The sequence below is a fragment of the Balaenoptera physalus genome (assembly GCF_965194825.1).
Source record: "Balaenoptera physalus genome assembly, chromosome: 15".
NCBI classification, from domain to species: Eukaryota; Metazoa; Chordata; class Mammalia; order Artiodactyla; family Balaenopteridae; genus Balaenoptera; species Balaenoptera physalus.
In genome coordinates, this window is record NC_138894.1 from 2,892,560 (window position 1) to 2,916,428 (window position 23,869).

Genomic DNA, 23,869 nt, shown 5'->3' on the forward strand with positions numbered 1-23,869 from the left:
AGAGCAGCAGATTGTCTGCAGGGGGAAGGCGTAAACAAAGGATGAGGGGCATCGCTGAGTCTGTGCGTAAGATCCAGCCAAAAGCCTTGGCATTGTCAAATGGGAGCTACGGCAACAGTGTCACACGTGTATACCCTTTCCAGTCCTTAAAAAGCAGCTATCTACAGGAACTCAGAGGCAAATGGGCAAGGTCTCTTGGCCCCCGATCTACCTTCCCAGGCTGTTTCTTGGCCGAAATTCCCCCGAAGGTCACAGGCAACTCGACTCTGTAGTGGCAGGTGGAGATCACGCAAAATGAATTGTGACTTTGATGTCTTTTCTTTGGGTTTTGTTCTATGAGCTTTCCAAGCAGAGCAGAATTGAAATGATCAAACCAGTGGATTCTGTAGTGTAGCTGCTGTTATGGAAATAAACACATGAATATATATATATACACTTGTACACACACGCGCGTGCACTGAAGAGGCTTCCCGCTCTGCTCGTGGGAACCGCTAGAGCAGTGAGAAGCTGTCTATATGGAAATCCTGACGTTCATGCAGCCACGTGCTGCACCTTGCAGGTGACCCAGTAACAGCTGGAAATGCAGGAAAACCCGAAAGTGCGTGGTGAACAAAGAGGAGTGCTGAAGAGAGGCGGGAGAAGCACAGCCCTGGGTAATCAGCGCTGAATTACCTGGGGTGTATTTGCACGCAGTGCTGCCGGCAGCCCTGCACTGCGCTGATTTAACACTGCTTTACTCTCTGATCCTGGCTTTTCCGTTTCTGTGGCTTCTGTGTGCGATTGTCCAACCTACAGAAACTTTCCTCATCTCCGGGCAGCTGCTTTTCCAGGTGGCGCAGGTCGAATTATTTTGGAGCCGAAAAGTGTGCATGTTTCCGTTTCGGGCCGTCAGGTGCCTCCCAGCCCCCAGTCCCAGAATGGCCTTGACTCCCCATGTGCACAAATAGAGCAGCTCACGCGAGATGGTTGAAACTGCACAGTTGGCTCCAGGGTCAAAAATGAAACTCGGTCTCATTCTGTAACACGTCTGTTGTCTTTTATTTACCTCCCACTTTCCTGACTTTTTCCCTCCTGAATCCTGGGGCACCCTGAGCTGCAGTCGGGGGACAGCTGTGGCACGTCTATTAACTCCGCTGGGCACTAACCCACAGGCGGTCCTGGGCTCACCGTCTGCCATCTGCTTGAACTGGGAGACCCTCTCCTCTCTCACTGGCACAGGGTGTACCTATGGGGCTTTACAGAAATGAAATGAAAACCCCATAAACATAGTCTAGCCTGGAGGCTTATATACCATTCTAACAAAGGGCAATACATTTGTGGAGAAGTGAAAACACACAGGAAAAGGGTTTCGAATTTCTAGGGGCAGTAAATTGCGGGAAGGTAAATATATGGGGAAACTAATGTAAGATCAGGGTTACTTTTGTAAGGTTTGTCTGTACAGGCCCGTCTCGGTGCCAGCTTCCTGCCTTCTTCGTGGATTTAAGACACTCCTCATTTCTAGAAGTTCCTTTCTTAGTCCAATAAGGGAAGCTCCAAGGAGGCTTATTTCTGCGTATGTTGATTCTCAATTGCCTTCAGCTCAAAATAATCCAAAGTGGCTTACTTGGGGGCAGTGTATTCTGGTCCCTTTCGCTGTCTTGTGGAACTGAGAAATGGAGAAACAACCAGAAAGAGCCGTAGGATGAAGGAAGGGCTTGTGTATTAAAGGTGAGAAATACTGCACCATAATGGCAATAAATCAAGAAAGAGGAATTGATTGTGTAAAAGACAATAATAATAAGGTGTAACGCAGGAGCGAAACCCACGAGACGGTGCTGGGGTGGTTTCCCCCACAGTGAGGAATGGCAGGCATGCGCCTACTTTGTCCCTCTTTACAGGAGGGGAGGGGATGCAGGAGGCTTGGTGGACTTTGTGGAGGGAAGATGAAGAAGTTCCCCTTTCGGTCGCTTCTGTTTTCTTGGTAGAAGACAAGGTTCTCATCTGAGAGGGGAGCATGTGGGCCTTACGCTGTGACGACCCAGGGGTGCAGCACGAGCGGGACACACAGGAAGCCTCTTGGTTGTGGCCACATTAAGTGACGCTTTTTATGTTTAGCCTGAATTGTTTCCTATCACTATCCACAGCCCCTTCCCAAATACACACGTACACACACGCGCGCGCGCGCACACACACGCAGCTGCCATTTTTCAATTCAGGCTAAACTGAGGCTCTGCCATCTGTGGGGAGATGCCGTGAACAGCCTTAGCAAGAGATCGTCAAGCCTTTGCCAATTTTCTGCTTAATAAAATCTACTCATCTCTCTCCCTCTGTCTCTCTCTAAATGGTGCCTCTGGTTTCACATATAACCTTTTCTCTTGCAATAAGTTGATGGTACAGGTGAACCTCCTTTTGTGGAAACCAACCGTGGCAGCCCTTCTGAGAGGGTTTGGATAATAATTTTAATAAGGAGCAACAAGCAGCCTTTGTGCAGTTTCTCAGAGGAGGACTTCTGTAACCCAGTTTCTAAGGAAAATAGCTTAAATCGACTTGGTTGTCCAATTATTCTGGGTCTACCCTAGTCTCTGGCTGCTGGTCAGGTTTCTGCAGTTTTGACACTTGAATATGTCACCCTGTAACGAGTCAGAGACCAGACCTAGTTCAACCACAGGCGAGAGAGGGATTGGTATGAGTTCAAGAATAAGGTAAAACCTGCTCTGTGGACACCCACCATGGCTTGTCCTTTGGGTTAATCAGTTCGACTGTGCCTCTTTGAGCTCCTATGTGGGATACACAACATTATGGAAAACCAGCATAAAGTCATTTCCTTTCTGCCTTGTTACAAAATTCCTGGAATCTTCATCTGTTTCATTTTGGGTCTTTCTTTTTCTTTTTCTTATTTCTTTTTTGAGAATCGGCATTCTCAGCTAAGGGTGATAACAGCTTCATAATGCTTTACCTAACAGACTGGTTCTGACTGAAAGACACATCCATTTCAGCCACAGATTTAAGAAGAATCCATTTTTTTCTTTTGGAATTGCTTTTTATTTCTCCATTTTCTGTTACACCTACCAAGACCTTGATATAAATGTCGTGAATCAGGCAAGTTTATATTTGCCTACCATCTCCCATTGAATGAATTTCTGAATGAGCTTGTCCTTTTTTCCTATTCCTTGAGACTGCCAGTTGACCTAAGACAATCACAGTGGCATAGAATAAGTCTTCCTATTCCTCTTGATGTTCTGGTTGCCCAGATACCCATTCCCATCTCATTTTGTTCCCTACTAGTCATCTTCATCTTCCTCTCTTCTTGGTACTTTACTAGAGAAATTGCATTTTCCTGATACTTACATTTTACATTTTAGCTCTCTTTTTTTCCCCTGTGCTGATTGGCCAAAAGGAAAGTGAAAGAGGGCTTGGGGCCAGGGGCCCAGCTGCCACCTGACTTCACCCACAGCCCTGCTAGCTTTTTTCATGTAATATAGTATGTGATATGTCATGATACAGTAGAATAGAATAGAATAAGATATACTGTGATGGACTTCAGGGTATGCTTGTATTTGAAAGAAGTCATGATATACCCAGGTCATCTCCGCTTGGCCTTTTCTGGCTTTGAACTTCTGTTCAGAGACCCTGGGTTCTGACCCCTTTGACTATGAGTGGACCACCCATCAGACTGGCTCCCATGCCCTGGAGGGAGGCCTGGCAGATAGAGACATGAGCTGGGAGTGAGAAGTACAGACAATGCAAGTTCTGACCTGTCACTCCCACCAGCCAGCTGGGAGACTATGAGTAAGTTATTTAGCCTGCTTGACCATCAGCCAACTTAGGTTTAAAATGAAAGATGGATTCTAAGGGCCTTTTAGACTCTTCCCTCGTAAGGGCTAAAGGCCTGGAAAAATAATGTGTTCCAGGCACGTGTTCACTAAGTGTCCTGCCAAGATGACTGGCCTCTGTCTCTACTTGTCACGCCAGGAATATCTGAGCCTTAAAAGTCCACAATGTTAAGAGCCTAAGCATTAACCTTCTGATATAAGTTAACCTCAAGCAGCACTGATTTCCATAGACTGACAACTGTTCAGGTCAGGAAGAGCTGTTCTGTAATTCATAGCATTGGCAAACTCAACCTGGATCAGATTCTGTAAAAATATTTCAGCCAATTATGATGAATTCACTGAGGCAACTCCTAAACACACCCAGGACAGTGCATGCCTTTCAAATGAAAAATAAATGAAAATCTCTCTTTCAATGAAGAACTGGATTCTAAGTTTTAAACTAGAGAAAGGCAGCACTGTTTAATAATAGGCTGTAATTAAAGAGGCTGCAATGGCACAATTTATTAATGGTAAAAGCAAATTGTGAGTGGGTAAAAGTTTACTTATTCAAGGAACTTTTGGTTATTCCCAAAGGTTAGACATATATCTGAAAGTTTTATTTTTAAAAATATTCTTTAATTTGGGATTGAAAATTCCCCCCTGAATCTCTCACCCATCCCCTCTACTTCTCATCTCCAAAGATGTCTGGATGGAAACTGGGTTCTTCAGCTACAAAATATTTGAAAGCCACAGACCTGCTGAGCCCCATTTTTAAAAGTTATTTCTGAAAAGAGCCATGCAGCAGAAAGTCTAAGGGCACATCTATCGCATATATACACATATCTGGCTAAGGAAATGGTATTATTGTGGAGCCCAATTGAGACCATCAGATCTGAGAATATAAGTGCAAACCTCTTCCTCATCTATGGCAGAGGCGTTTTTCACTTAAAAACAAATAATCAAAGAAAATTTTTAAATAGATCCAACCAAGCCTCAAATCTATACCTGTGGTTTACAAATGAGGACAATATTGTCCTGTAGTGGACACCTGGCACCATCTGGGGACAGTTTGGTTGTTACAACTGGGGTTGGAGGGTAGGTGGAAATCTAATGGGTAAAGGTTAAACATTCTGTAATTCACAGGAATTATCTGTCAATATGTCAATAGCCAAATGTCAATAGTGACACTGTTGGGCAACCCTGATCTACACACATTGCTTGTGACAGTGGGTTGGTGTCCAGATACCTGGAAAGTGACTGAAAATTTAAGAGAATACCAGCATTAGGATGTTAAAATCTGATGTGTCATGATGGGATTGTGTGTACTAATCTCAGAGGTAAATTCTTGCTCTCTAATTTTCTTTTTATCTTTTCCTAATGGAGCTTCATAATAATTCTTTCATACTCCATGCAACCAAGAATCAACAGCAAAAGCTAATCAGAGCGCCTTTTTCAAGGGATCTTGAAACAATCCAGATAAAATCAATTATATGCTAATGTTCCATTCAGAGTCTTATATTTTTGCAATATCTTGTTACCCATCTCATCACAACATTCATCTGAATTTTATACCAAGTTGAAGTAATCTTCTTTGGTTACACACAAATAATTTTTTAAAATGAAAAACCCATAATCTAAGTGAGAAGACAACTAACTCAAGGTTAGTCAGAAGACAACTAGCATGGTATTACAGATTAACAGTTCTGATACTACTACACGTGTATAATGGATTTGAACAATTAAACAAATCAATGCCAGATGGAGGGAGTCGGGTTCCTCATTGTTGGAGTGTGAAATTTCTGTTAAACAAGGGAGAAAAACTAGAATGAATCATTTGTTCCTAAACTAGATGCAGAGGCATCAGTATGAGCTCATGTTTAACCTAATATAGATACAGATGGATAGATTAAATAATTTATAGATACGTGCGTACACATGGGTTAGTAAACATACATGTATTTTCTAGTTCTGTCCTCTGAGAGAGCCTAGACACAGTGACACTGCATTAGAAATGAGCACAGTCCTTGGTTTCTAATGTCATTCTCCAATAAAGGGAACCAGGGCTCCTTAGAGAAAGCTGCTCCTAGGGCTGGAGAAGGAAATGTACAAGACGAACTGGGGATCCTTGTAGTTCCAGGAAGTAAGAAAGTCCTCAGAAAACAAAATGATGGCAGCATGTGAAAGGGACACCACAGCTAAACTGAAAGAGCTTGCAATGACCAAAGCTGGAACAATCTGAACAGCAAAATACAGTAGTCCTGGATTGTAATGCAAAGTATTACATAGATATCCACGAGTCCATACTGAAATGGATAGGAATCGATGTCAGAATCGTATAGCCTCTGTCCTCAAAGAGGAGACGCACTTAAGATCAATGCACAACAGCGCTAAGGGGAGCAACTCAGGAACAATCGTGTGTTAAACAAAGAGAGAGGAATAAATAACGGGATTGCTCTTATGGCAAAGAAAAAAAAATTCAAAGTGTAATCCATGAGAAATGAGTCGTAGGATTGTCACAAATATTATTTTACACACAGTAGGAAGATCCTAAACAGGGTTTATTAATTTTAACCACAATTAAGGTAAGCATTCTCTCATTTCTCATCCAATAAATATTCAGTGAGCATTAAATATGCATCAGAGGATAAAACAGGTAATCATTTTCAATATATTTTGACATTTTATGTACACAACTCTCTGCCTATGAATATATGAGGGCAAGTTTGAAGAAGCTGGCTTGACAGTTAGGGGTAAATTCCCGCTCGTGGGAGACTCGTAGTGATGATGGGGGTCAGATCGAGGCTGGTCCCGCCGTCCTTGACGTGTTTACATGTTTGCTTCTAAGCAAGCAAATAAGGTCATGGTTTCTCTAGCCATTTAGCTGGTTAAGGGGGAAAAAAAAGATCGTGGCCGCCGTCACTTCCTCTCACTTTCTAGGACAGAACTTGAACATTTGGCCGAATCCATCAGCAAGGGCAGGGGTTGGAGGAGTGCGGGGGAAACATGGTCTCTGGCTGGAAAAAGATGAGAATGAGAATGGACTTGGAACCATTCTTGACACCTAATATCATAGATGCATTCTGGTGTGGATGGCTTGAAGTCCGCACCACAGCGCATCTGTCATATTAGGCATCAAGAACATGCCTTGGTTAAAATGTCTCAGTGAGTATGGTAACTCCTTTACTTTCTGAATACATTATTTGAGCAAATTAACCCCTCTAAACCTGTTTCTTGTCTGTCTGTCTATCTATCTATCTATCTATCTATCTATCTATCTATCTATCTAACATCTATCTATATATCATCATCTATCTCTATATTCATATACTTTAATATTTATTTGATTTAATATTTAATATATAATTATATAAAATGACATTTAATATTTAAAATTTATTAGTTAATATATGTTAAATCATCACATTAGGTACCTTAAAAATCACATTGTACAACCTAAATACATACAATTTTTATTTGTCAATCATACCTCAATAAAGCTGGGATAAAAAAACGTAGAAAAGTAATAAATACAAAAATAAAAATAAAACGGGACTAATAGCATTCCTACTGTGCCAGTTGAATTTACTGCTTTCAGCTGGAAATCCATCCTTCAGTACCTGCTCTGATGTAATGGACTTTTCCTTTGCAGTTAGCACAGCGTGAAGCTTTGTGTGTGGAGAGAGCTGGGGAGACACAGCAGAGGAAGGCGCTCCTCTTCCTGGTTCCTGCGCAGAGTTTGCTCTTTTCTGTGCCCGTGGCACTGCCAGTTAGCTCTGCATGTCTGCGTGGGCACCCTATTCACGCTGCCCCAACCGTGCCCTCAAGCAGGTAGCCTCTCAGGGACCGCACAGCCCCACCTCGGCTCGGGAATCACAGGCTCCAGCTCACAAGTCGTGGACACACCAGCGCCGCTCCTATCTTGTCCCAGCAGTGGCACCCCAGCTCCATCTGCACACATCCCACCTGCCTTTCACCTGTTCCCCAAAGGGTGCTAGCCGGGGCCCTCCTAAGATGGACACTGTACCACAGTTCCCATGGAAATGCTGCTGTGACCTCGAGCAGGACTCCCTCTGCATACCTGCCCACCACCTGCGCTCCCATGTGCCCGAGATGGTGGCGTCCTTCTGTCCTGTGACTCTGGTTCGACTCTGGCAACCCAGCAACTGTTTCCACTGTGAACTGGGCTCCAACCCACTGGTCAAACGAGGTCTGCACCCCAGGCTTGAGGTAGGCAACCCTTCCAAGTTTTCCTTTCCTTAGATGCTCCCCCTCAGCTGTACACTACTTTTTAAAGTTCCTTCTATATCTTTAGTCCTCTTATAATTGTTTTAAAATTCTTTATAGTTAATTTCTATTCAAATTACTGTGAAGTTTCTTTCTCCTGATTGGACCCTGACCAATGCACTCAACTTTTAATGATTCTGTGAGTATTTAATAAATTCATTCAATCTAAGCCCCTACCACAATCCCTGGCCTTTATTTAGTTTCTGATAACACCATCATCACCATCATTATCAACATCATAAGCCTTATTTTCACCATCATCAAGAGCTGCAGAAGTGGCATGGATTCCTTTATTCAGATTATTACTTATGGTTTTAAAAAAGGTGTTTGTTACAGACATAGAAAGCAAACTTATGAAAACTAAGTATTTGGTACTCCTAATTGTCAGTTCTGAGTTCCTAGAACACTATCATTTCTGCAGTGAAAGTCATGTACTTCTCACTTGGATTAAAAATTTTGTTAATTACTTTAAAAAAATTTGTCTCAGTAGACAGAGGGCCACTGAGCTATTCAGATGACCTCAAGTGCATTTTTTTCTGTTTAATTTTCAAATAATATTATTGAGATAGATTTGTTTAAGGTTAGTATATATTGTTTGGACATTTAAATATTGATGCATCAGACATGTATCTGAGGTATCAAGATGATTCTAAAGTATTTTGGTGTAATTTTGTTTTCAAGGCTTAATGCAGGTGTTCTGGGTACTTAATTTGGGTGTTTAATAAGTGCTCAATAACTCTAAATCGAGTCTGATGAACTTTATAATATTTCCTTAATAAATATCTCATATAAAAAAAAAAAAAAAGAAAGCAAACTTATGGTTACCAAGGGGAAAAAGGAAGGGGGAGGAAGAAATTAGGAGTATGGGATTAGCAGAGACACGCTGCTATATATAACATAGATAAACAACAGGACCTACTGTATAACACAGGAAACTATATTCAGTATCTTGAAATAACCTGTAATGTAAAATAATCTGAAATATATATATATTTATATTATTATCAGTCATATACTTATATAACTGAATCACTTTGTATACACCTGAAACTAGCACAATATTATAAATCAACTATACTTCAATTAAAAAAAAGGTATTTGTTGAGAGCTACCTAAACTTGCCTTTCATACCCCTTGGCCCCTACCCCTGCCATAGCCACTGTTGATACTGTGAAAATCACCTTCAATACCACTGTCAGAGGAATTCACTTCTAATAATTAGTACGACCAAGGCAAATCAAATTGCTCTATAGTTCAGTGTCTTCATTTAAAAAAAAGCCTTATAAAGCCTGCCTGCCTCCCTGGGTGAATAAAATGAGTTAATTCTTTATGTAACAAAGCTTGGAGCGTGAAGTGCTGTCCCTATACAAGGCCTTATTACTATGGGACGATAGCCCATTTAGAAAGAAGGGTCCCCTGTAGCAAAAAGAGTTCCCATCTTAGCTGCCTTTTGATGAAAAGTCAGTATAATGGATTTTAGATGATTCACTTTTGAATACAAATCAGCTGCACCATGAATCTTCTTTTTTCCTTGAAAATTTTACTGTGTCTTTCTGTGTATGAAAAACTCATGAAACCTGAATAAAAGGAGAGGAAATTCAGTCTGGATGTGCTGGAATTTCCGTAAGTACTATAGGGGGTTAACAGCTAAGGTAATGAAACATCCTCTTCATCAGGACATGAAAGGCAAGGTCATACCTGGCCCTTCCAGGTGAATGAGAGGGTCACTAGGGACCAGGATGGATCAAAATGAGATATTTGCATCTACGATGTCCAGTGGAACGAAGCATCATGTTCAGGCTGATTGGGTCCTTATACGCATCCTATCATTGTCTTATTTACTTCCTTTGTAAATATTGCTCACACGGCATGTATATTATACAGCTCCACCAGCAAATTGTGGTGTGCGCTTAGTGTGTTTATTAAGTAAATTAAACACAATCTAGGTCATTATCATTTAAAAAAATTAACTCACCATCTACTACATACTGAATATCTTTTACTTGCTCTCAAGAAACTCATAGTGTAATTAGACCTGACAAGTGACTCATACTCCATGGTATAAAAATGTGCTGTAGGAAATTATACGTAAGGGGGAAGAACAATGGACCCTCCTGCACATAAATGTGACCGTGAATATTTAATGGAGCAGGAGACTAACGTTGAGTTGCTAATTGCTTCCAAAATAGGTTAGACCTTATTAAATAGAAGCAATTTTTTTGTTTGTTTTTATAGACATTTTGATGAGTTTGGGTATGTAACAGAGAGCCTGAAGGTGAATCACGGGATAAGAGCTGAAGAGAACTGACTAACTGATCATATTGTCTGAAAAGAATCAGGAGATATTGGAGGAGATTAGGCAGGGAGATGGTAAGGAGGGAAGTAGAAGTGAGAGAAGAGAGAGGGCCAGCCAGATTCTAATGGCTGCAGCACCTTGGAATATGAAGTTGCCAGTAAGCTGTGAAAATCTCTGATGGTGATTAGACAAAGAGTTTGGTAACTGCAGGGCTCAGATTACTTGGGTGCACATTTCTGGTGTGAGAAATTCTATGTTTCATTTCAGGGACTAGATTGATGCAATGACTGTTAGAAATAATCCAGGATAATGAGAGTACATGCAAGAAAAATAAAAACAGATAGTCTAAATGTCTTGATCTGACAAGATATCAAATGGCAGAAACCATAAGGGCCAGAGGCAGTGGGTGACTTATTAAAAGCCCTGAAAGAAAAAGACAAAACAAAGCTGCCAAACAAGAATCTTGTAACCAGCAAAGCTATGCTACAGAAAATGAAGAAGAAATTAAGAAGTCCCAGATAACCAATAATAATCAGATAATCAGATAAACAATAACTAAGAGAGTTCATTGATAGCATATCTATCCTACAAGAAATACTATAAGCAATCCTTTATTTTGAAAAGAAAGAACATCAGACATTAACTTGAATTCATTAAAGAAATAAAGAGTACCAGTAAAGGTAATTACACAGGTAAATACAAAAGGCGGTAAAAATACATTTTTTGTCTGTAACACTGTTTTTCCCTATTTGATTTAAAATAAAAATGCATACTGCAATAACTATAAGCCCAAGCTGATGGAAACAATGCATAAAGATATATTTTGTGACAATAAGTGGGGAAGGGAGACCACAACTATACAAAGTTTTTTGTATAGCATTGACTTCAATTTGATAGTAATCCAAATAAGATTGGTATAAATAAAGATGTTGACAGTCATCCCCAAAATAAACATTAAAAACTTTAAAAATGTACAGTAAAATAAACAGTAAGGGGATTAAAGTATTCACTAGAAGAATATCTAGTTAACAAAGAGGGAGGCAATAACAGAGAAATCGAGGTACAGAAAAGACATGGGATATATAAGAAACACATGATAAAATGGCATACATAAATTCTACCTCAGTAATTACACCAAAAAAAAAGGTAGATTGGCAGAATGGATACAAAGACAAGATCCAGCTACCTGTTGTGTAGAGGAGATCGTTTATATTCAAAGGCACAAAAGGTTTGAACATAAAAGGGTGGAAAATGATACTCCATAAAACAGTAACCAAAAGAGAGCTGGAGGGGCCGTACTAATATCAGTAAGAACAGGCTTAAGACAGCCACTAGAGACAAGGACACACTGTAATGATGAAATGACCAATCACCTAAGAAAATATGACAATCATAAACATATATGCACCAACAACAGAGTCCCGAAATACACGAAGCAAAACCAGACAAATATAGGGAGAAATAAACTAATCAGCAACAAAAATTGGAGACTTTGACAAACCACTTACAATAATAGACAAAACAACTAGGCAGACGATTAGCAAGAAAATAGAAGACTCAAACAGCTCTGTAAACATAGGCCTGACAGACATGCACAGAACACTCAACAACAACAGAATCCACATTCTTGCCAAGTGCACATAGGACATTCTTCAGAATAGACCGTATGTTATGCCACAAAACAAGTCTCAATAAATTTAAAAGGATTGAAATCATAAAAAGTATGTTTTCTGCCCGCAAGGTAATGAAATTAGGAATCAACAGCAGTAGGAAATTTGAGAAACTTACAAATTTGTGAAAATTAAGCAACACACTTCAAAGTAAACAATGAGTCAAAGAAAAAATCACAAGGAAATTTAGAAAATAATTTAAGATTAGAGAAAACAAAAGCACACTGTACCAAAAATTATAGGATGCAGCAAAAGCTGTGCTGAGGGAAATTTGTAGCTGTAAATGACTAAATTAAACAAGAAGAAAGATCTCAAATAAATGACCTAGGCTTTCATTTTAAGAAATTAGAAAAGGAAGAGAAACTAAATACAAAGCAAGAAGAAGGAAGGAAATAAGAAAGTCTAGAGTGGAAGGAAATGAAATAGAGAAAATCAGCAAAAGCAAAAGTTGGTTCTTTAAAAGGATCAATAAAACTGGCAAACATTTAGCTGTACTGACCGAGGGGGGCAAAAGGACTCAAATTACTAAAATCAGGGAAGAAAGAGGAGACATTATTGTTAATCTTACAGGAATAATAAGGATTATAAGGAGATACTTTCAAAAGCATAACGAGGCGCCACTACACACCCACCAGGATAACAATAATTTAAAAGTTGGACAATGCCATGCGCTGGCTAGGATGTGGAGAAATCGAAACCCTCAGGCAATGATGGTGCGAATGTGAAATGTCACAGCCACTTTGAAAAATCACTTTGACAGTTCCTCAAAAATCAAACGTAGAATTACCATATGAATTAATTTCCCAGGGCTACCAGAACAAAGTATTATGTTCTGCAACAACAGAATTGTATAGTCTTACAGTTGTGGAGGCTGGAGGTGTGAGACCAAGGCGTCCACAGGGTTGGTTCCTGCCTAGGGTTCTGGGAGAGGATCTGTTTCTTGCCTCTCTCCAGGATTCCGGTGTTTGTTGTCATGGTTGGTGGTCCTTGGTTTGTAGACACATCCCTGCAATCTTTGCCTTCTTGTTCACGTGGTGTGTCTGTGTCCAAATATCCCCAGTTTATATGGACACCAGGGCTACTCCAATGAAGATGACTTTATCTTAACTAATCACATCTGCAATGACCCTATTTCCAAATGAGGTTGCATGAGGGTTACAACATCGACATATGAATTGGGTGTGGGGAGGTAGACAAAATTCAATCCCTGATACCACATGATCCAGCAATTTCACTCCTAGGCATATGCCACTCCAAAGCATATACCCATGAAGACATATGTTTATGTAATAACTTGTAAATGAATGCTTATAGCAGCATTATTCAGAATAGCCAAAAATAGGAAACAGTCTAAATGTCTATCAACTGATGGATAGATAAACAAAACATGGCATAACAATACAATTGAATATTATTCAACCATAAAAGAAACGAAGTCCTGATACATGCTACAATGTGGATCTACCTTGAAAACACTTTCTAACTGTAAGAAGTCAGACACAAAAGGCCTCCTATTATGTTATTCCATTTTTATAAAATGTTCAGAATAGGAAAATCCATGGAGATAGTAAATAAATTACTTTTTTGCTACAGAAGGCTGGATAGGTGAGTAGGGAGTGACAGTAATGAGTGTGGGTTGCTTTGGGTGCTGAAAATGTTCTGGAATCAGACAATGGTGATGGTTGCACAACCTTGTGAATATATGAAAAACCACTGAAATGTAAACTCTAAAGTGGTGAACTTTGTGGTATTAGAATTCTATCCCGATAAAAATAAATACATAAGTATCTTGATTCTGTATGATTCCCTTCCTTAGTGAAGCCCTTAGCAAATCCAGCTGTACTTACTGCCCTGTGTTTCAAGGGTCTCCCCACTTCTTTTAATATATTTCTCTTTTGCATAAAGTAGCTCATGAACATTATCTTCTTTGCAACCCAATAATTTGTAATTAAGAATGGAATCTTGGGACGTACGTTCAAGGCAGTTTGAAATGAGTAGCTCTGTGCCGTGGAAGACTATTAAAGTGTTTTGGGCAAGGTCCAGTGTGCCCAACCTGTCTTGTAGGAAGATTAATGTGGCACTGGCGTGGGCATGAATTAGAGGCATGCCCTTCTTGCCCTTAAATTGCTCTGGGGGCTATTTGTCAAATGCATTACTTTCCACAACTGCCACATGGAATTTTTCATCTGGAATAATCTCCAGGGATCTGAATATGGGTGACAGAAGAACTCTCTACTTGTTTTGATAAAAGAAAATCCCTGTCTTTCTTCAAATGTCCTTTTTGCCGGATGGGAAATTCTGTCAGAATCACGGCATCAAGCTTCAGAGCAGGAAGGAAAAGTTTAGCTCAATTTTCTCATTTTCAGATAAGGAAAGTGAGGTCAGGGGGGGTTAAATGACTTTTTCAGAGTTATAAAATAAATTAATTATTTAATATTTGGCTTAGGAAAAAAAAAGACCTGTATATCTTCAACCCAATTTTATTTCCTCTTTATTTTCAACCTTCAGTGATTCTGAATAATTTATCTTCAACTTGATTTAATGTGCTTCTACTTTATTTTTGCTCCTTGAATAAGTTTTATTTTTCTTTATAGATTATAATCTTTGAAGTTAGACCCCTTATACTTTCCTCATTTATTATTTAATTCTTCACATGGTTTAGGATATTATTTTACCTGCAGTTACTGCTCAGTGAATGTGAATTAATGAGTGACTGGATATGATTCAAGTCACTGGATATAATTCAAGACGGTACAGTTTCAGTGCCTAGACTAATACCTTAATTTCCTGAAAGCTCTCCTAAGTGTCGTACGGATTAGTGAAACACTGGAGAACGGGACGTGTTCCAGGTTCACAGTTCTTACAAGGGGAGTTCTGAGGTTAAATGTACGTGGGCAGTAGCTGCACAGAATTAGTCAGGTTTTCTGGTCCAGCACGGCAGTTTCTCAGAGCTTCCATGCATCACAATCCGTCACGAAACTCCCAACATCACCGACCCGTCTTTGGCCACTTCTCACGGAACAGCTTCTGAAAGTCGTGTTTTATGCAACATACTTTTGGAAATGTTCATCTATCTTTTTTATCTTCATTTCCAGATTTCTGTATTTGTTAGGGATGATGGCAGCAGAGCAGATGTGTCTGTTGTTATCTTTTCTAGTCCCCGATGACCCTATTCCTTCATCTGGAAGGAGCAGAGCTTCCAATGAAGATGTTTTTTTCATTTTCTGAACTTTTCCATAAACGGTGCTGAGTGAAGTGTCAGCCCTTTAAATCAGTGATTTCCACACAGTAATAAAACTACCCAGGCTATTTTGTGATAAGGTTTTCATCTCTCAAGTAAGAGCTTATAAAAGAAATCAGAAAAATACACTGCACTTCTCATAAAGCTGAACTCATTTAATTTAAAAATTAAAAATTTTTTTAAATTAAAAAATTCTTATTCTGAGGTCATGTTTTTTGCTGTTTGGTGTGTTAATTTTCCTCGCTTGTTTTTTCTTACTTAGTAAAATCAAAAGTTGGTAATTTGGTTCGATTCCCTTGAAAGATTTTTCAAGGTGTTTCTGGTCTATGACTCCTCCAAGCTGGAAACCACCATAGTAGCTCATGACTGGGCATGTACTTTCCTGCCTTTCCTGTTTGAATCTGTGGTCTTGTGAACATTTTAATATTTTTAAAATAATTTACAGTATTAAAACTTGAAGAAAAGAATTTCAGTCCAACTGATTGAATTTTTAAAGTGAATTTTTAAAAAGCATATTCAACTGACGTAATTGAAGAGACATGTAAGTTAGAAGGTCCCAGACTTAACTCTGGTACAGGAGTCATTCCTTTTCTTTCTTTCTTTCCCTCTTTCTTTCTTTCTTTCTTTTTCCTTCCTTCCTTCTTTCTTTCTTTCTTTTTTTTCTTTCCTTTTCTTCCTTCTTTCCTTCCTTCCCTCTTTTCCTTCTTTCCTTCCTTCCTTCCTTTCATTCCTTCTTTCTTAAAAATTTATTGGCAGTTCCTAAATGGCTTGAAAGAGTTGGTGGAGTTAGATTTTTTAAAAGTTCTTTGTTTCTGAGAGAACCCATCTCAGTAAATTTTGGTCTTTATTTACCAAAAACATATTAATTGTACTTCAAAACGGTTCAGACACTGTGATACTGAACTTCACTTTCTCCTTGTAGAGAGGAAGTCAAGAGAATGTCAACTTACAAAAAGCTAAAATTTTATGGTTCAACATATTTTCCCAATGTATTAATAGTGAAAACTGGTATGAGTATTATTTCCTCTGTCACACACCTACAGGTAATGAGAGGAAGACACATTCAGACAATGGGTGAGAGTGAACTTCGAAACAGATCATCCACCTGACCTCCCTGGTTGTAAACAGCAAGGGCAGCCATTGCCCCTGATGTCTCAGGAGACAAAAAGCCTTGGAATATGCAAACAAATGTTGATTCCAAGGCTCCAACAACAGTGACTCTTATTCTTATTGAAAGGTGGAGAAATAAAATGGGATTTAATTGATTCACAAGTTATCAGAAATTTTACTTAAAGGTTACTCAGCAGGATTTGGAGAAAACATGGAAAATAGGGCAAAAGCCATCATCACCCTGGAGCTGGACACATCATTGGTTTTCAAGAGATGAAGGAAAGCAGATTCTGCTGACAGCAGCCCCGTGAGCCTGGTGATAGATGTGGAAAGGATTCTGAGTTATTTGTGAGCCTATTGACACAAAAGCAGAGACTACTAAAACAAAATACTGAATCAATAATAAGTAAGAAATCAATTTTGATTTCACTTATGGCTGGATTACTCAACTGATGGGAAAAAAAATGGAGTCATGGACACTGATGACTTGACTACCAGATGCTGGGCATTTCATAACTTCCCTGATGGCAGCCCTATGGAGAAGACTGAGAATAATTACACAATTCACTGACAACGTTCTTTGAAGTTTGAAACAAAACATTAGCATTTGTCTCAATGTTTTTACCTTACCTGTTCCTCAACTTCCCATTTCTGTGTCCCATGACTTGTCACCTGGTACATGCCCACTCCATCTTTTCTCCTGCGTGGGAATGACAAGTTTTCTGTTGTTTCCATGTTGTGTGGTCTGCCTTGTTCATTGTATGCATTAAAAATTTAAGGATGCATTGGGGATATTTAATAACTCATCTTCCTACACTGGAAGAGAATCAAACCTTAAAAGTTCTCAGTTTTCACCAACCTTACATCTTTTAGGATCCTGTGTCTCAGTAAGTTTCTGTCAGAAAGAAGGATATTGTCAATGAGGTTTATCATGATTTTTGTCACCCTACCCGCACTCTATCTCTGTAAGTCGTCAGCTACGTGTTTGCCAGTGGCGGTGAGCGATGATGCCCCAGTAGGAGAAATTCTTGACATGGACATAGTTTCCTGAGAAAAAACGAACAATCGCTGAGTGTTCAAAAGATCTTTGTTCTAGCACTGCATTATAATATGAGACAGAATGCCAAAAACTAAGCTAAAGAAGGAATTCAATTCCTTACAACGCACTGTCTAGATCAAATATGTCTGAGTACAAAGATCAACTATGTTAGGATATTTTAACTATTGGAATAAGACCCAAAGATTCAAGCTTTCAGGAATTAGATTAATTCAGTAGATGGGATTAGGGTCTCTATCTCTAAACCTTTCCCAACATGCACACACACACACACACACACACACACACACACACACACACGCACACACACTCCAGCTAAGTTTCTGTTTGATTTAACTCATATGTACCTAGCAGTTCCCTCCACCAACAGGACCTACCATGAAAAAATTCACATCTGCTAACATTTGTCCATTAAATGCTATCGGGAAAATGAGCAAAGGAATAGGAATTTCAATATATAAGTGGAGAGCAGACTATGGCATTGTGCCTGCCCTCCTAACTCAGAATGCAAATATTTTATTGAAATTCTTCATGTCTCTTTCTCACATCACTATTTGAATTCTAGTCTAAAATTGAGTGAAAAGCATCACAGTGCGGCGAGGCAGAGGAGAATCAGCTCCTGGGAATTGCAGTGGTCCTGCTGGAGACTTCTGTTCTGCTACCATGACTCAGGTAGTAATAACTCTGGCAAGCACTCACCCAAGTTCAACTCCACGTGGAAAGCAACATGGAAAAAAGCTTGTCTGGGGCCAGAATTATGCCATTTGTTGCTTTCATGTTCTTTGTTTTATTTTTTTAAAGTTTGTAAATTAATACAGGCAGGTATTCAAAGATCAAACAGTACAAAATTTTATAGTGAAAATTAGCCATTTTTTTCCCTACCACTTCCTACCTGCAAACCCACTCCTCAAATGATCACTTTAAGTTTTTTCTTTTTTTTTTTTTTTCTGCTGGTATTGACTGTCATATTTCTAAATACCGTGCTTCTCTGCTGTTTCTTGATTTCTGTTTTAAATGTCATCAGGTTCTGGAGAAATATCGCATGGGTGGCTCTAGGCTAGAGGTTAAAATCCATCTGTTCATTATCTATAGAAGCGATAATACCAATACCATGTAGTCAGTGAGATCATTAAATAAAATAACACATAAATAGTGTTTGGAACAAGCCGGGCATGTGGTAAGCATTCAATATGTGTAAGTTGTTGATTTTGTCATTAATCACAATTGCATTGTTTTTCCAGTTGATTCACTTTACAGCCGATGATGATGTGTTATCCTAACACTGCCCCCATCATGTCCTATCTATCAGGCACTATAGATCATTGCTTAGGACCTATGAGATTTTCAAGCACTTATGTGTGAAAGCTGAAAAAAAAGGGGTTCCCAAAAGTAGGAAAACAACAAAAATAAAATTCATAACTGCTCAGTTAATTGTAAAATACAACATTTGTTAGCTATTCATAATTATCTATAAGTTATAGGCAGTAAGGGTGCATTTCACCGTGTCATGATGTGAATGGGGCTCTTCAAAAGCCATATCACATTCTCCCAATGGCGCCACGTCACATCTTTTGATAACTAAGCGATAATCTGTGTTCTTATTATTATCGCTGATAGCAATTGTGTGCCATGAAACTTTTATACAGCATTTTCTTCTTCACTATCGTAAACATCTGCCTAACTTTTTCAACTGCATGCTTTTCCAGGTGACTTTTCTTTCCAGTCTGCCCTACCAGGTCATCTTTTCCCACAAGCGACCACCCCTGCAGAGATGTCTGCCCCAGGCTCTCCCTCCACCCCACTCATGCAGACCACGCCTCAGGCTGGGGCACAGCTGCTGTCCCAGGACATCCCTGTATCCCTTATTGGGTTGACCGGGTGCAGCCCCCAGTCTGTGTCTTCCTCTCCCTTGTTCGAGCCCCTCGTTTCTTTGAAAGCACATCTTTAAGCAACTTCTTAAGAAAGAGTAGTGGGAGGCGAACTTAAAAATGTAAATTTGAAAATGTCGTGGCTTCACACTTCAGAAGAGATTCACTACATACATTTCTAAGATAAAAATAATTTTCCCCAAAAAAAAAAATAATAATAATAATAATTTTCCCTCAAAATTTGCGAGATATTGTTCCACGATTTTTACCACCTGGTAATTTTGCTGAAAAATTGACAGTCAGCTGATCGTTTCCTTGGAGGTGATGTACTTTATTTTTTCTTGCAAGAAGGTTTTAGAACTATAGCTGCAGCCTTGCTGCTCTGAAGTTTCTTGATGAGATTTCTTTTACTCGGATTCAATTATAAATAATTCTCATTAACAGAGACAAACAAGCCCAAGCCCAAATGAGCTTGAACAATAAAGGAATTACGTGCTCCAGTAACAGAGACATGGGTGCCAACAAGGGCTCGGTTTCTCCCTGTGTCTCCACTCAGCCTTTCAGCATCAGGTCAGGGGACCAGGCTGGCTGCCACCAGCTCCCAGCTTCCTTGTTTGGGGTCCAGTGTTCCTCATTCAAATGGTTTATCTCTGCATTCCCAGAAAACCTGGGAGTCACCAATTCAGGCTGCATGAGTAGCCTTTTGAACCAATCTCTGTAGCCAGAGAGATGAAATAGACTATAGCATCCAGCCCTGGGGCTGGGGGTGGAATCTGCTTCCCGGGGACCACAAGGTCCCCATCAGAAATAAAAGACTGTCGGGAAGGAGAGAGGGGAAATGGGGGCTGGGAAGCAGTCAGCTAATTTCCATGAGAAGTTTCCTTTCTTTCCCCCCATTTTTATTCAGGACACTCAATGGAACCTTGTAATGTAGAAACTAAAAACGTTTCTTTTATTATTTCTTAGGAAAATCTGTCTGCTGCTTTTCCTCTCTTGTTTCCATTTGGAACTCTCATCAACTGTTTCTCATTGTTCTTCCCTCCTCACTTTTTTAAAAAATAAATTTATTTATTTATTTTTGGTTGTGTTGGGTCTTCGTTTCTGTGCGAGGGCTTTCTCCAGTTGCGGCGAGCAGGGGCCACTCTTCATCGCGGTGCGCGGGTCTCTCACTATCGCGGCCTCTCTTGTTGCGGAGCACAGGCTCCAGACGCGCAGGCTCAGTAGTTGTGGCTCACGGGCCCAGTTGCTCCGCAGCGTGTGGGATCTTCCCAGACCGGGGCTCGAACCCGTGTCCCCTGCATTGGCAGGCAGATTCTCAACCACTGTGCCACCAGGGAAGCCCCCCCTCCTCACTTCTAATACTGGGTCCTTCAGTCCTTTTGTGGCTAAAACAATAGCTCATCAAGGGTCCTCGGGCCTTCACGTCCACGTCTAAAACCCAGACAGGCGACCTGCCCAATGGATAGGAATTGAAACTATTTTTAGTCGAAGGGAGGGAACTGGATGTGTTTCATGCAAATAAGTACAAATTAATTTGCTCCAAACAAACAAAATCACCAGATCTTAATAAAGATGTTAGCTGTTGTGATTCCAGGAAACACTCAGCACCCAGGCCCTTAGCTTAGGCCTTGCTGGTGCCCGGGTCATTGTTTCACATCTTGCTGTTGTCAGCTGGTAGCTCTGAAGGTCCGTGGAGGTGTCATGGTCCCATTTTGGCTTCTACACATACTGGAAGTATTTCCTCTTTCCCGTAATAATGTCCAAGCTAGGTTTGCGGTGGTGGGGATTCTGATGCCACCCATTCTGTCAGTAGTATTATCTGGATTCAATCAGTAAAAATGTGGGTTCCCACCAACTTAACACACACTTGCTCTCCAGGAGAAAAAGGTGAAAGTGATGGGAACTGCAGGTGTGAGGGGCTCTGACAGGGAACGGGTGCGTTTCCCTCTTGCAGAGCATGGATCTAAACTTCACAAACTGATGTGTTTGTACTTTTCAACATTGTGTTCCAGAATATAAACTTGTTGAAGGAAGTCCGTCCTTAACTTTTATATAGGATATGCAGCTGTGAAGGTAACAGAAGGAGGTCCTGAGCCTGACTCTGGTTGGAAGGTCTGGCAGATGGCCCCACATCTAGCCAGAGTGCTTGAATCATTGTGTGCCCAACTCTGTGGGCAAAGCTTCCAGCTGGCCAGTGTGATCTGCTTTGAGGCTGACCACCAAGTCCACGTTCTTCCAGAACTGCTACTGCCCCACCCCCAATTCACAGACCATCTAACCTGCTCTGAGCAGTGTTCCTGATGCCACCTGCAGCCCCAGGGCCCCCGTCTCTCTCACACAGACTGCAGCTTATTCCTGCCCGTGGTTTCCCCCATGGTTAAGTCCTAAGTGAGATGGGGAAGAAGGGCAACAAAGCCGCCTAGAGAATCATTCTTTTCACTTCTAATTCTGCTTCCTCACTGGCCTTTGAGTGAAACAGGTTGCTTCGGGGGGAGAGTTAGGGCACTAATTAGTGTTTTGAAATCCCATTCAAAACCAGGATAATAAGATTCTAAATTCCCAGCTTTGCCTCCAAACTAAATCCTTGAGATATTTTGAGTGGTTCCTTAAGTTCTTTGTTCTCCACTCAGCATTCATTCATCCTCTTGGTCTAAATTACTCCTTTTACTCCAGGATAGTTTTAGAATTAGGAAGGTGTCTCCGAAGATGTGATGTGCAATTTTCAAGCAGGAAGAGACTCAGCTGCCCTCACCTTTCATTTATCTCATAGCAGCCTCCAATGAAGAAATTAATCTGCTTTTCATTAACGTTAAAGAAATGAGCAGGAAAGCATGAAGGCACTCCCACCCCTGCAGTGATGCAGATGGATTCGCAGAGCAGGTCACAATTCTGTGCTCTGGTTTCCTCCAGCCCTCAAAGGAAATGATATAGGTAGTACATTACCACCTGTATGTCTCCTAGAGGTAGACTGAATGATGATTTGAGTGCATCCAGTGGTTGGGCACAAAAGTGCTCTAGAAAAGCAAAGTGTTATCTCTAAGGTCCTTCTCAACTTGCAGTTTATTCAGACATGCTCTTCTTGGGACAGAAACAATAGTTTAACCACGTCCAAGAGCATAGACGTTTTCCGTGGGCATTCGCATACCATCCAGCTCCTCTCTCCTGGCACCAATCTACAGAATTAGGTGCTATTAAATCTATTTTAAAAATATGCAGAATGCATAGAAGGAGTTTGCAACATTACTTTATTAGACTTCTATTAAGTCTTCAAATTTCCATGTGATTATACTACTGATATAGATTAAGAAATAGTCCCCAATCCCACATCCTTGCTGTGGTGACCCTGTTAACTTGAGAACCGACAATCCCCCAGACTTTTCCCACCAGGCAGCCCAGGGTAGACACAGCCAGCAATGCTCACTGGAAATCAGAAACACTCCCCATAAATTCTTAGCACGTAGTAACTGTTTCATTATTTGGGGGAACAGAATATTCACTTGTATTACTTATTAATTACAAAGATTGTTTATTAATTAGAAATTACAAAGGTACCTTTGCACTGGAGAGGTCTGACAGATACCCCACCTTTAACCAAGTTATTCTACTGAATTTCACTAAGACTGGGACAGTTGATATCACGTGTCCAGATATGATACATTATCATCAACGTGATCTTGCCCAAAGTGTTTAACATAAATCTATACTTTAAAAAAAATTAGAGGATATTTTAAAAAATAACTGGCCTTGACTCCTTAAAAATGTCAGTGACATGGAAGATAAAAGAAGTAGGGAGACCGTCTTGGATTGAAAGATGTTAGATGTCAGGCAATGATTTGATCCTGGATCTGGGCCATAAAAAGCTATAAAGTGTCTTGCAGGGAACACTGGGGAAACGATACTAATGACTGTGTATCATCTACTCGGATGCTACACATACTGTCACCTGTGGGTCTCTTGCCGGTGGTGGTGCTGAGGTTATATAGGAGAACATCCTTGTTCTTAGGAGACACATCCTGGATCGGGAGTATTGATGAGAAAGGACCACGATATCTGTGGCTCACCATCTGATCATTCAGATGCACATGCACACACACAGGTGGTAATACGTTACCAGTTATTAACGTATTAATAATTGTCAGATATGGACAAAGTGTATTTGAGTGTTTATTATACTAGTCTTTCAGTGTTTCTGTAGGTTTGAAAATTTTCAGAATAAAAGTTGGGGGAAACCTGTTACTGCCCCGGATAATTTACTTGAGGAGATAAATGGCTATATTTATTCAATTTCCCAAATCCTTAATCTTGCTCACAGGCCTTGTGGCAGACCATCACGCTCTTGCAGGTAAAGACAAGAACGGCATTTGCTTAGTTCAAACAAATTAACAGTTTTATTGAGATATAAGTCACATACCATACAATTCATCCTTCTGAAGTGTACAATTTTGTATTTTGGTTTCTTACTTTTAGTATATTTGCAGAGTTGTTTAACCTTCACCATTATCTAATTTTAGAATATTTTTTCACTTGAGAAAAAAAAATCTCATACACATGA

The 23,869-nt window shown here is 40.2% G+C and overlaps 1 long non-coding RNA gene across 2 annotated transcripts in view; it reads left to right on the top strand.

Annotated features, from left to right (window-relative positions):
* LOC309643649 overlaps positions 1-16,621 on the top strand; it is a 245,484-nt gene extending 228,863 nt beyond the window's left edge. The window contains exons 4-5 of one of the 2 annotated variants that reach the window (XR_014253942.1): positions 7,441-8,018; positions 16,326-16,621. This is a non-coding gene — a long non-coding RNA (uncharacterized lncRNA). Of the gene's footprint in view, positions 1-7,440; positions 8,425-16,325 lie in introns of those variants that run through there. The other variant, XR_014253943.1, reaches the window with a different exon arrangement.
* Positions 16,622-23,869: the final 7,248 nt, after the last annotated feature.